Source organism: Nerophis ophidion, linkage group LG07 (genome assembly GCF_033978795.1).
Source record: "Nerophis ophidion isolate RoL-2023_Sa linkage group LG07, RoL_Noph_v1.0, whole genome shotgun sequence".
In the NCBI taxonomy this organism is placed as follows: Eukaryota; Metazoa; Chordata; class Actinopteri; order Syngnathiformes; family Syngnathidae; genus Nerophis; species Nerophis ophidion.
The window spans coordinates 35,949,660-35,964,198 of NC_084617.1; positions in this window are offsets into that span (position 1 = coordinate 35,949,660).

Consider the following 14,539-nt stretch of genomic DNA (forward strand, 5'->3'; position numbering starts at 1 on the left):
GTCAGGACCACATCATCTGCAAAAAGCAGAGACCGGATCCCGCCGCCACCAAACCGGAACCCCTCAAAGCCTTGACTGTGCCTAGAAATTTTGTCCATAAAAGTTATTAACAGAATCTGTGACATAGGGCAGCCTCGGCGGAGTCCAAACCTCACTGGAAACGTGTCCAACTTACTGCTGGCAATGCGGACCAAGCTCTTACACTGATCATACATGGAGCGGACTGCCACAATCAGACAGTCCGATACCTCATACTCTCTGAGCACTCATCACAGGACTTCCCGAGGGAAACGGTCGAATGCCTTCTCCAAGTTCACGAAGCACATGTAGACTGGTTGGGCTAACTCCCATGCACCCTCAAGGACCCTGCCGAGATTATAGAGCTGGCCCACAGTACCGCCCCAACGTCCACGCAATGCTGCAGAATCTTGTCAACCAAGACAGCCCCACAGCATCCAGAGCCTTAAGGAAATCGGTGCGGATCTCATCTACCTACTCAGTGAACTAGTGGATAGAGTGTCCGCCCTGAGATCGGTAGGTCCTGAGTTCAAATCCCGACTGAGTCATACCAAAGACTATAAAAATGGGACCCATTACCTCACCGCTTGGCACTCAGCATTAAGGGTTAGACATGGGGGTTAAATCACCATAAATGATTCCCGGGCGCGGCAGGGCTACTGCCCACTGCTCCCTTCACCTCGCAGGGGGTGATCAAGGGTGATGGGTCAAATGCAGAGAATAATTTCGCCACACCTAGTGTGTTTTTGTGACAATCATTGGTACTTTAACTTTAACTTCAACCCCCGGGGCCTTGCCACAGAGGAGCTTTTTAACTACCTCAGCAACGTCAGCCCCAGAAATAGGAGAGCCCACCACAGATTCCCCAGGCACTGCTTCCTCATAGGAAGATGTGTTGGTGGGATTGAGGAGGTGTTCGAAGTATTCCCTCCACCGATCCACAACATCCGCAGTCGAAGTCAGCAGAACCCCATCCGCACCATACATGGTGTTGACAGTGCACTGCTTCCCCTTCCTGAGGCAGCGGATGGTGGTCCAGAATCGCTTCGAAGCCGTCCAAAAGTCGTTTTCCATGGCTTCCCCGAACTCCTCCCATATCCGAGTTTTTGCCTCCGCAACCGCTGAATTCGCACACCACTGATGTATGTTTACACTGATTCTTATGACCAAATATATATATATATATATATATATATATATATATAAAAATGTGTGTGTATATATGTATGAATACACATTAATACATATACATATACACACATATGTATACATATATACACATATTTATACATATATATATATATGTATATATATACATACATATATGTATATATATATGCATATATGTATATATATATACATATATGTATATTTATGTACATATATGTATATATATACATATATGTATATATATACATATATACACACACATGCATATGTACATACACACACACGCATATATACACACACATATTATAAATGTGTGTGTATATATGTATGAATACACATTAATACATATATACACACATATGTATACATATATACCCATATATTTATACATATATATGTATATATATATATATATGTATATATCTATCTATATTAATCTATATATATATATATATATATATATACATATATGTATATATCTATCTATATATATTATATATATATATATACATATATGTATATATCTATCTATATATATATATATAGATATATATATATATACATATATATGTATAAATATATGGGTATATATGTATGTATATACAACTACCGTTCAAAAGTTTGGGGTCACCCAAACAATTTTGTGTTTTCCATGAAAAGTCACACTTATTCACCACCATACGTTGTGAAATGAACAGAAAATAGAGTCAAGACATTGACAAGGTTAGAAATAATGATTTGTATTTGAAATAAGATTTTTTTACATCAAACTTTGCTTCCGTCAAAGAATCCTCCATTTGCAGCAATTACAGCATTGCAGACCTTTGGCATTGTAGTTGTTAATGTGTTGTGGTAATCCGGAGAAATTGCACCCCACGCTTCTAGAAGCAGCTCCCACAAGTTGGATTGGTTGGATGGGCACTTGTTGCGTACCATATGGTCAAGCTGCTCCCACAACAGCTCAATGGGGTTCAGATCTGGTGACTGCACTGGCCACTCCATTACCGATAGAATACCAGCTGCCTGCTTCTTCTCTAAATAGTTCTTGCACAATTTGGAGGTGTGTTTTGGGTCATTGTCCTGTTCTAGGATGAAATTGGCTCCAATCAAGCGCTGTCCACTGGGTATGGCATGGCATTGCAACATGGAGTGATAGCCTTCCTTATTCAGAATCCCTTTTACCCTGTACAAATCTCCCACCTTACCAGCACCAAAGCAACCCCAGACCATCACATTACCTCCACCATGCTTAACAGATGGCATCAGGCATTCTTCCAGCATCTTTTCAGTTCTTCTGCGTCTCACAAACGTTCTTCTTTGTGATCCAAACACCTCAAACTTGGATTCATCCGTCCACAACACTTTTTTCCAGTCTTCCTCTGTCCAATGTCTGTTTTCTTTTGCCCATCTAAATCTTTTTCTTTTATTGGCCAGTCTCAGATATGGCGTTTTCTTTGCCACTCTGCCCTAAAGCCGAGAATCCCGCAGCCGCCTCTTCACTGTAGATGTTGACACTGGTGTTTTGCGGGTACTATTTAATGAAGATGCCAGTTGGGGACCTGTGAGGCGTCTGTTTCTCAAACTAGAGACTCTAATGTACTTATCTTCTTGCTCAGTTGTGCAACGCGGCCTCCCACTTCTTTTTCTAGTCTGGTTAGAGCCTGTTTGTGCTGTCCTCTGAAGGGAGTAGTACACACCGTTGTAGGAAATCTTCAATTTCTTAGCAATTTCTTGCATGGAATAGCCTTCATTTCTAAGAACAAAAATAGACTGTCGAGTTTCAGATGAAGGTTCTCTTTTTCTGGCCATTTTGATCGTTTAATTGACCCCACAAATGTGATGCTCCAGAAACTCGATCTGCTCAACGGAAGGTCAGTTTTTTAGCTTCTGTAACGAGCTAAACTGTTTTCAGATGTGTGAACATGATTGCGCAAAGATTTTTTAATCATCAATTAGCCTTCTGAGCCAATGAGCAAACACATTGTACCATTATAACACTGGAGTGATAGTTGCTGGAAATGGGCCTCTATACACCTATGTAGATATTGCACCAAAAAAAAGACATTTGCACCTAGAATAGTCATTTACCACATTAGCAATGTATAGAGTGTATTTCTTTAAAGTCAAGACTAGTTTATATATTACACACCTACACACACACATATATTTGTATATATATTAAATATGTTTGTATTTATATATATGCGTGTGTATATATATATATATATGCATATATAAATATATACATACATACACACACGTATATATATATATATATATATATATATATGTATGTATATATATATATATACATATATACACATACACAAACACACATTTACACACACGTATATATATGTATAACACGTGTATATATACTGTGTGTATATATATATATATATATATATATATATATATATATACACACACGGGGCAGCATGTGTTATACACATATAGAAGAGGGGTTTGTGCGTCTGCCTTACAATATGAAGGTCCTGAGTAGTTGTGGGTTCAATCTCGGGATCTTTCTGTGTGGATTTTGCATGTCCTCCATGTGACTGCGTGGGTTCCCTCCGGATACTCCGGCTTCCTCCCACTTCCAAAGACATGCACCTGGGGATAGGTTGATTGGCAACACTAAATTGGCCCTAGTGTGTGAATGTGAGTGTGAATGTTGTCTGTGTATCTGTGCTGGCCCTGCGATGAGGTGGCGACTTGTCACGACCCCGCCTTCCGCCCGTTTGTAGCTGAGATAGGCACCAGCGCCACCCTCGACCCCAAAATGGATGGATGTATACATACATACCTATATATATATATATATATATATATATATATATATATATATATATATATATATATGTATATGTACATATATATATATATATATGTATATGTGTGTGTGTGTGTGTGTATATATTTGTGCATACACTGTATGTGTATGTATGTTTGTATATTATTATGAATATATTTCACAATCATTTTTATGCCATTACTTAACAGATGTGTAATGACATATTAATACAACACATTTGTAACTGATCATTGACAGCAGGTCTAAGTCTCAGTTCCTCAGGGTTCCTGTAGGTGGCGACATGACACCTGTGCAGCCACACAGTACATGTTTGCAGACTGCATGCCAGGCCGGTGGGAAGTCCTTTATTGCTGCAGACAACCTTTTGAATAATTCATGACAGGCTCACATGTGGCATTAACGCTATGATAATCAGCAAGACCCTCTGAATGACAATCACTGCAGGATCCACGCATCTGTGGGAGTTCCGCCCCACCAAAAGTGCATCATAATGGAAATTGATACTCTTTTTGCAGGAGAATGCTCACAGCCTATAATCTCTTTGCAAGTGGCGGTTCAGATTGCACCAAAGTGGCTAATATGAGGGCTGTGGGATATTGAACTTGTTAGGTAATATGTGTGGGCTTCTCTACACACCTTCTTGGTTGGACTAGACCACAGCGCGCAGTTTGCTCTAACACGCTAACATGCCCACTGGAAGGTGATGTCCACAACACCAGTCTGACTTCTGATGGACAACAAGACCTTCAACACACATGACAGGACAAATAATTTAATAGGGAGTTTCTGAAGGCGTCATGTATTATTCATGTGGTTATCACAAGTCACCCTCACCATATTTGAATGAAAAAACAACATGTGACTGACCAACACTGACTTCTCTCACAACTCTTTGGAAAATGAAATGAAAGACTCGCTTTATAGCACCTATGTGCGATACTGTCGATTTTCTTTCAGATCCGACACAAATACTACATACCGTACATTATATGTACATATATATACATGTATGTATACATACTGTATATACACATACATCTACACACACATATACATATACTGTATATATATATATATATATATATATATACGTCTAAATATATACATACATACATACATACAAATATATATATATATATACACATACATACATATATACACATATACATTTGTATACACATACATATACAGTGGGGCAAAAAAGTATTTAGTCAGCCACCAATTGTGCAAGTTCTCTCACTTGAAAAAATGATGACAGAGGTCTGTAATTTTTATCATAGGTACACTTCAACTGTGAGAGACAGAATGGGAAAAACAAATCCAGGAATTCACATTGTAGGAATTTTAAAGAATTTATTTGTAAATTATGGTGGAAAATAAGTATTTGGTCACTTCAAACAAGAAAGATCTCTGGCTCTCACAGACCTGTAACGTATTCTTTAAGAAGCTCTTCTGCCCTCCACCACGTTACCTGTATTAATGGCACTTGTTTGAACTCGTTATCTGTATAAAAGACACCTGTCCACAGCCTCAAAAATTCAGACTCCAAACTCCACTATGGCCAAGACCAAAGAGCTGTCGAAGGAGACCAGGAAAATAATTGTAGACCTGCACCAGACTGGGAAGAGTGAATCTACAAATTGCAAGCAGCCTGGTGTGACAAAATCAACTGTGGGAGCAAGTATCGGAAAATGGAAGATAAACAAGACCACTGATAAACTCCCTCAATCTCGGACTCCACGCAAGATCTCATCCCGTGGGGTCAAAATGATCATGAGAACGGTGAGCAAAAATCCCAGAACCCCACGGGGGAACTGGTGAATGACATGCAGAGAGCTGGGACCAAAGCAACAAAGGTTACCATCAGTAACACACTACGCCGACAGGGAATCAAATCCTGCAGTGACAGACGTGTCCCCCTGATTAAGCCAGTGCATGTCCAGGCCCGTCTGAAGTTTGCCAGAGAGCACATGGATGATACAGCAGAGGATTGGTAGAATGTCATGTGGTCAGATGAAAGCAAAATAGAACTTTTTGGTATAAACTTAACTTGTCGTGTTTGGAGGAAGAATAATACTGAGTTGCATCCCAAGAACACCATATGTACTGTGAAGCATGGGAGTGGAAACATCATGCTTTGGAGCTGGTTTTCTGCTAAGGGGACAGGACGATTGAACCGTTTTAAGGAAATAATGAATGGGGGCATGTATCGTGAGATTTTGAACCAAAACCTTCTTCCATCAGTGAAAGCTTTGAATGGTTGACCAAATTCATTGTATTAACATGTCATTACACATCTGTTAAGTAATGGCATAAAAATGATTGTGAGAGCTTTGAATGGTTGACCAAATACTTATTTTCCACCATAATTTACAAATAAATTCTTTAAAATTCCTACAATGTGAATTCCTGGATTTTTTTTTCACATTCTGTCTGTCACAGTTGAAGTGTACCTATGATGAAAATTACAGACCTCTGTCTGTTACCTCAAATTCTGCGTGGACGTGATCTACCCTGCTAAGACTGTTCGGTGCTACCCTAATAACAAACCTTGGGTAACACAAGAAGTTAAAGCTGTCCTCAACAAGAAGAAAGCTGCCTTCAGGAGTGGAGACATGGAGGCAATGAGAGCAGCACAGCGTGAGGTGAAACGACGCGTGCGGGAGGCTAAGGACAGCTACAGGAAGAAGCTGGAGCAGAAGCTGCAGCAGAACAACATGAGGGAGGTCTGGGAAGGTGTGAAAACCATCACAGGCCACAAGACAAAGACCAGAGCTGTTGTGGGTACAATAGAGAGGGCCAATGAGATGAATAACTTCTTTAACCGGTTTAACCAGCCCGTGTCCTCTCCGTCCCCCACTTCCCATCACAGCCAACCCCTCTTCTGCTCCCCTCAACGCACCTCCACCCCAGCCATGGCAGCACCCCCCTCCACCACCTCTACGCAGACATTAGTCATCTCTGCGGACCAGGTCAGAGGTCAACTGAGGAAGCTACAGCCAAGGAAAGCAGCAGGCCCAGACAAGCTGTGCCCCCGACACCTGAAGACCTGTGCTGCAGAACTGGGTGAACCACTTCAAAGGATCTTCAACCTCAGCCTGCAGCTGGGAAGAGTGCCCACCCTCTGGAAGACGTCATGCATCGTTCCAGTTCCCAAAAAGAACTGCCCCAGTGAGCTGAACGACTACAGACCAGTGGCGCTCACCTCTCATCTAATGAAGACATTGGAGCGGCTATTTCTCAGCCTCCTCAGACCACAGGTGCAACAGGCCCAGGACAGCCTGCAGTTTGCGTACCAGGAAGGCGTTGGTGTGGAGGATGCTATCCTTTACCTGCTGCATCGAGCCCACTCACACCTGGATAAGGGAAATGGCACTGTGAGGATCCTGTTCCTGGACTTCTCAAGTGCCTTTAATACCATCCAGCCCCGCCTCCTTCAGGACAAGCTCTACAAAATGCAAGTGGACCCCTGCCTGGTTGCCTGGATTTCGAACTACCTCACCGACAGGCCACAGTACGTCAGACTGAAGGACATCACGTCTGACACTGTGATCAGCAGCACCGGAGCACCGCAGGGAACGGTGTTGGCCCCTCTTCTCTTCACCCTGTACACCGCTGACTTCTGCTACAACTCAGAGCTTTGTCCCATCCAGAAGTACGCGGATGACACAGCCATCGTCGGGTGCATCAGGGACGGCAGAGAGGAGGAGTTTAGGAATCTGGTGAGGGACTTTGTTGTCTGATGCCACACGAACGTCTTGCAGCTCAATCCGTCAAAGACCAAGGAGCTGGTCATTGACTTTGGGAGGTCGAGTCCACGGTCACAACCTATTGTGATCGAGGGAGTTGAGGTACAGACCGTGGACTCATTCAAGTACCTCAGGGTTTGGGTGGACAATAAGCTGGACTGGACTGTTAACACGGTCCACCAGTACAAGAAAGGACAGAGCAGGCTGTACTTCCTCAGGAGACTGCACTCCTTCAACATTTGTAGAACACTCCTGTGGATGTACTACCCGTCTGTGGTTGCCAGTGTTCTGTTCTACATGGTAGTGTGCTGGGGGGGCAGTACATCTAAGAAGGACAGCTCCAGACTTGAGAAACTGATCAGGCGGGCCGGTTCTACAATCGGAATGAAACTGGACTCACTGGTGACGGTGGCACAGAAGAGGACTGTTGACAAACTAGTGAGCATCCTGGATGATGCCAGTCACCCTCTGCATAGCGTTATCAGTAGCCAGAGGAGCCTGTTCAGTGCTAGACTGCTTCATCCAAAGTGCAGGACTAATAGACTCAAGAACTCCTTTGTCCCACACGCCATTAGACTGTACAACTCCTCTCTGGGACGGGGGATGGGGGGTACAAGGATGACAGGGGATGCAAAACAATAACAGTGCAATACATTTTCATAACATGGTCACTACTGCCTACTTTGTCTTGTTATATTCTTATTTTTCTGTTATATTGTTATTCCCATTGTTTTTATTCTTTTTGTAATATTTCTCTATTTTGTTTCCTTTTAAACCCCCATTATTTACTTTTTACTTTTTTTCTTTAAATTGATCTCAACTCTGTACACTGCTGCTGGAATTTTAATTTTCCTGAAGGAACTCTCCTGAAGGAATCAATAAAGTACTATCTATCTATCTATCATTTTAAGTGGGAGAACTTGCACAATCGGTGGCTGACTAAATACTTTTTTGCCCCACTGTACATACATATGTACACAAACATGTATCTATCTATACTGTATATATATATATGTATATACATACATATCCATCCATTCATCCATTTTCTACCACTTATTCCCTTTGGGGTCGCGGGGTGCGCTGGTGCCTATCTCAGCCACAATCGGGCGGAGGGCGGTGTACACCCTGGTCAAGTCGCCATCTCATCGCAGATGTATACATAAACATATACATACACACATACACAGACATATATATATATATATATATATATATATATATATATATATATATATATATATATATATATATATATATATGTATGTATATGTATATATTTATATATATATATATAATATATACATACATATTCATACATACAAACCCCATTTCCATATGAGTTGGGAAATTGTGTTAGATGTAAATATAAACGGAATACAATGATTTGCAAATCATTTTCAACCCATATTCAGTTGAATATGCTACAGAAACAACATATTTGATGTTCAAACTGATAAACATTTTTTTTGCAAATAATCATTAACTTTGTAATTTGATGCCAGCGACACGTGACAAAGAAGTTGGGAATGGTGGCAATTTATACTGATAAAGTTGACAAATACTCATCAAACACTTATTTGGAACATCCCACGGGTGTGCAGTGTAATTGGGAACAGGTGGGTGCCATGATTGGGTATAAAGGCAGCTTCCCAAAAAATGCTCAGTCTTTCACAAGAGAGGATGGGGCGAGCTACACCCATTTTTCCAGAACTGCGTGAGCAAATAGTCAAAACAGTTTAAGAACAACATTTCTCAAATTGCAATTACAAAAAATTTTAGGGATTTCAACATCTACGGTCCATAATATCATCAAAAGGTTCAAAGAAACTGGAGAAAATCACTCCACGTAAGCGGCATGGCCGGAAAACAACATTGAATGACCGTGACCTTTGATCCCTTAGACGGCGATGTATCAAAATCCGACATCAATCTCTAAAGGATATCACAACATGGGCTCAGGAACACTTCAGAAAACCACTGTCACTAAATACAGTTTGTCGCTGCATCTGGACATCAAGTTAAAGCTCTTCTATGCAGAGCGAAAGCCATTTATCAACAACATCCACAAACGCCACCGGCTATTCTGGGCCCGAGATCATCTCAGATGGACTGATGCAAAGTGGAAGTGTTCTGTGGTCTGACGAGTCCACTTTTGTTATTTGAGATAATGTATATCATAGTGCGGGAGGTAACTAAATAATTTAGATTGTGTCTAAATAAGCGTTTCTTAACCACAGCGCCCCGTAGAGAAGTGCCAAAAAAGAAATGTTTCCCAGGAACGGTCCACATGGGCTGCGACGGTATTCGGTTTCTCACCACTTGTGGCAGTAACGACAATATTATATTAGCACTATGGTTTTTCGTATTGGGGGTTGGGCAGGCCGCAACCGCCGCTGTTTCATCTACCTGCGGCCGCACCTGCCCCCCTGCCAAGTGGTACCCCATATACTGTACTTCCCTCCGGCCAACTGCACACTTTGCCGGGTTGGCGGTGAGCCCCGCCTGCCTCAGGGACTCGAGCACTGCCCCCACCCGCTGCATGTGTTGTTCCCAGCCGCTACTCTGGATGATGACATCATCCAGGTAGGCGGCCGCGTATGTAGCGTGGGGTTGCAGCACCCAGTCCATTAGGCGCTGGAACGTGGCATGCGCACCGAACAAGACAAACGGGATTGTGACAAATTTGTACAAACCTTTCGGAGTGGAAAAGGCCGTTATTTCCTTGGACTCTGGTGACAAGGGAATCTGCCAGTAGCCCTTGGTCAAATCCAGTGTCGTGAAAAAACGAGCAGTGCCCAGCCGGTCTAGGAGCTCGTCGACCCGGGGCATGGGGTATGCATCAAATCGTGATACTTCATTCACCTTGCGGTAATCCACACAGAACCGCACAGACCCATCTTTCTTCTCTATAAGAACTATGGAGCTACACCAGGCACTGCGGGATTCTTCTATTACTCCCAATTCCAGCCTGGATTTTAAATCCTCCCGAACTATTTTACGTTTGTGTTCGGGGAGCCTGTATGGCTGAGAGTGCACCGTAACCCCCGGGCTGGTCTCGATATGATGCTGAATGAGATTCGTCTGAACGGGCCGAGGGGAGAACACGTCAGAGAAGCGAGGCTGCAGTTTAGCAACATCCGCCTTCTGTGCTAACGTGAGCTGGTTATCACAGGGGAGAGGAGAGGGAGGGACAGAGCGCGGGATCTCTGGTCCCAACTCCTCCTCCTCTCTCACTACCGTTACCATGGAGACAGGCTCCGCCTCGCTCCATGCCTTCAACAGGTTGAGATGGTAGATTTGCATGTCTCCGCCCCGGTCCGAGCGTTGAACCTCGTAATCCACATCACCCACTTGCCGTGTGACCTCAAAAGGTACTTGCCATTTTGCAAGTAATTTTGAGCTGGATGTTGGTAGTAATACAAGGACTTTTTCTCCCGGTGAAAATTTTCTTAGCTTGGTCCCCTTGTTATACGTGCGCTGTTGTCGTTCCTGGGCACAGAGCAAATTCTCACGTGATAAGTGTGCCACCGTGTGGAGTTTTGCTCGCATGTCCAGAACGTACTGCACTTCATTTTTGCTGGAGCTTGGACCTTCCTCCCAACTTTCTTTAATTACGTCCAACACTCCGCGTGGTTTCCTGCCGTATAACAGCTTGAAAGGCGTAAAGCTAGTGGAGGCTTGGGGTACCTCCTGCATCGCAAACATGAGGGGATCCAGCCATTTATCCCAATTTGGTTTGTCCTTGTGCGTAAATTTACGGATCATGGTTTTTAGCGTTCTGTTTAATCGCTCCACCAGCCCATCCGTTTGTGGATGATACACGCTGGTGCGGATCGCTTTCATTCCAAATAATCTGTACAGTTCCTTTATCGTGCGTGACATAAAGGACGTGCCCTGGTCAGTCAAAATCTCTTTCGGGATTCCAACTCGGGAAATGACCTGAAACAGCGCGTGCGCCACACTCTTTGCAGAAATGGAGCGCAGGGGCACTGCTTCGGGATACCGCGTTGTGTAATCCACTAGGACTAACACAAAGCGATACCCCCGTGAGCTCGGGTGAAATGGTCCGATGAGGTCCATCCCAATTCTTTTGAATGGAACCTCCATGAGCGGCAATGGGCGCAAAGGGGCCTTCGGGGTGGCCGCTGGGTTCACTAGCTGGCAGTCCGGACAGGCCGCGCACCAGCGGCGCACGTCTGCCCGGATGCCCAGCCAATAGAACCGGACCATGACCCGATTGAGTGTTTTATCATACCCCAAATGTCCAGCCATAAGATTAATATGCTCGGCCTGGAAAACCATTTCCCGGCGGCGTTTCGGCACCAACAATTGGGTGATTTCCTCTCCTGTTTGAGTTTCACAGCTCACTCGGTACAATCTATCTCTCATAATGGAGAAGTGAGGAAATATCCGCGCTGTTCCCAGGCGCATCAGCTGACCGTCGATGTAATCAACCTGGTCCCAGGCTGCGCGCAAAGTTTCGTCTCGAGACTGCTCGAGGGGAAAATCCTCCGTAGGATGCCAATAAGGGGCCGGGGAGGCTTTCCGCGAAGCCCCCGCCGGATCCCGCTCGGCAGTGTCGGATGGCCCCGCCTCGCCACTAAGAACTGCGCGGATACTCCCTTTTCCTACAGTCTGTGAACGCACCCCTACGCATTGTGTCAGTAAGCGCCTAAACCCCGGCCAATTTGGGCCCAAAATTACGGGGTGTGAGAGGTGCGTACTTACAGCTACCTCTACCCTATGCTTTTGGCCCTCGTACCAAATCTCTACTGGCACCATCGGGTACTCGTGCACATCCCCATGAACACACCTGATTTTTAGCCGTGTTGCATGCCTCAAAGCCCCAGGTCAAACCAGGTTCTGGTGGATCATGGTCTGTCCGCAGCCCAAATCCCCCATCGCCTGGTATGTACTCCCTTGTATTATTACCTTGATACCGTACGTCTCACCCGGGTCGGGGGAGGGCACTGAAAGGCCGGCCGCCACGGCCGCGTGCCCCACCTCCACCTGCTGAGGTCCCTGACGCACGCGACCGGGCCGCCCACGCCTCCAGCACGCCTGCCCGAGCGCTTGAGGGGCCGTCTGCGCGGGAGATGTTCTGGGGGCAGCAGTCCGGACCTGAGGGAAAAGAACATACGGGGAGTCATGCGGTTTAAGGCAGGGAATGTACACTGCTCTCTCCTTTTTTTTCTGTGCGCTCCGTCCGTGCGCCCTCGGTGCAGGTTGTCTCTCGCGGTGGATGGCCAGGTGGTCCTCAATGAGGGTCACCGCAGCTGCCTGGTCCAGTGGCCGGCGGTACCGGCCCCAGTCGGTCGTCCTTTCGGGATCGCCTCTCCGAGCTGGTCCCGGATGTTCTGGTCTGGCTTTCGGCCATCTCCCTCTCCTGGCTGCAGCCAGCGTGTTGCTGCCTTTTGGAGCCGCTGGAAAAAGGCAAAAGGCCGGTCCTCCTTCCCCCGACGCAAGGACCGGACCCCGCGTCCATGTTCTTCGGCAGTTCCTCCCATCCGGTCCAGCACCGCCCTCCTCCTCATCTTGATCGGGGGATTTTGGTCCTTTAGACATTCCCCCATCGCGGGGCGAGACAACGGCGGGGCGCCGAGGTGGGTCCCGCTGCCGTCCTCGGCGTTGCCTCCCACTCTCCGGCTGTCAGCTCGCCCTGCTGGTCTGCAGACGCCTCGCCGCCTCCCCTCATATTGTCCGCCAGCGCCTTCATGAACTGACAATTTTTCTTGCTGGTTGCCATCCGTTTGCTGCACTGGCCGACCAACGCCCGGAGGAAATCTTCTTCCCTTGCCTCCAATGATCCACCCACGTTCGGCGCCACTGTGGAAGGCTTCCTGCCATCATCGTGTGGGTTGCGTGTATCATGGAGGACAGACATCGCTGATCAGGTTTGACTCTTGTTTTATTTTTCAATAAAGCTGTCATTCATCCGCTTTAGCAAATGTCCTTCGTGTGTTCGCCAGCAATTGTCTCTTTCGTTTTTGCCGTGTGCTCCAACTCCAACTGCTTGACCTTTCAGACTGCTGCCTTTTAACAGAACGACAGGTGATTAGATGAACACTTTCAGCTGTGTCATCCACTCACCTGTCGCCATCATCGAAGCCGGCCCTGCCACACCCCGCTTCCCTGCAGGCGCGCAGGCCACGCCCACCACAAAAGCCAATAATGCCTTTTTGTGTGGTCGAAAAGTATCAAAATACATTTTGGTACCGGTACCAGAATATTGTTATCAGGACAACATTAGTCTACACTGTATTGGTTTTGACAATGCTTTGATTCTTCAGTGTGTGGCCTGCAGTGGAAAAACTTAGGACACCCCTGGTACTTTCTCTTCATCTATATTACTAACAGAATGCATGGTGGAGCGGGGAAATGAACTTATCCAAGCTAAATGGGGCGAGGAATGACTTAAATAACGGCTGCACCATCACTTGTACGCACTTGCTGCTTCAAGTTCCAGCAGTTTGGTTAACGGCGCAGGGTAATGATGGCAGTGTGAACAATATGGACTCAACATATTGAGACTAATGTGTTCACACATGACAAGTCCGCCAGTCACCTTCTGAAGATGATGCCTGCGATACAAAGTCTCTGGCTTGTGCCTTGTACACAACTCTACTTTTAGTCATAGATTACATGCATAACTTGCAAAATGGCCGAAATCTGTAGATTTTCTCACAGAAAGAAAGAAAGAAAGAAATCTTAGTGAATGTCTTACATATTATTGTTTAAGCATCGTCTAGCACAGGGGTAACCCAAATGTTTTGACTCGGGGGAA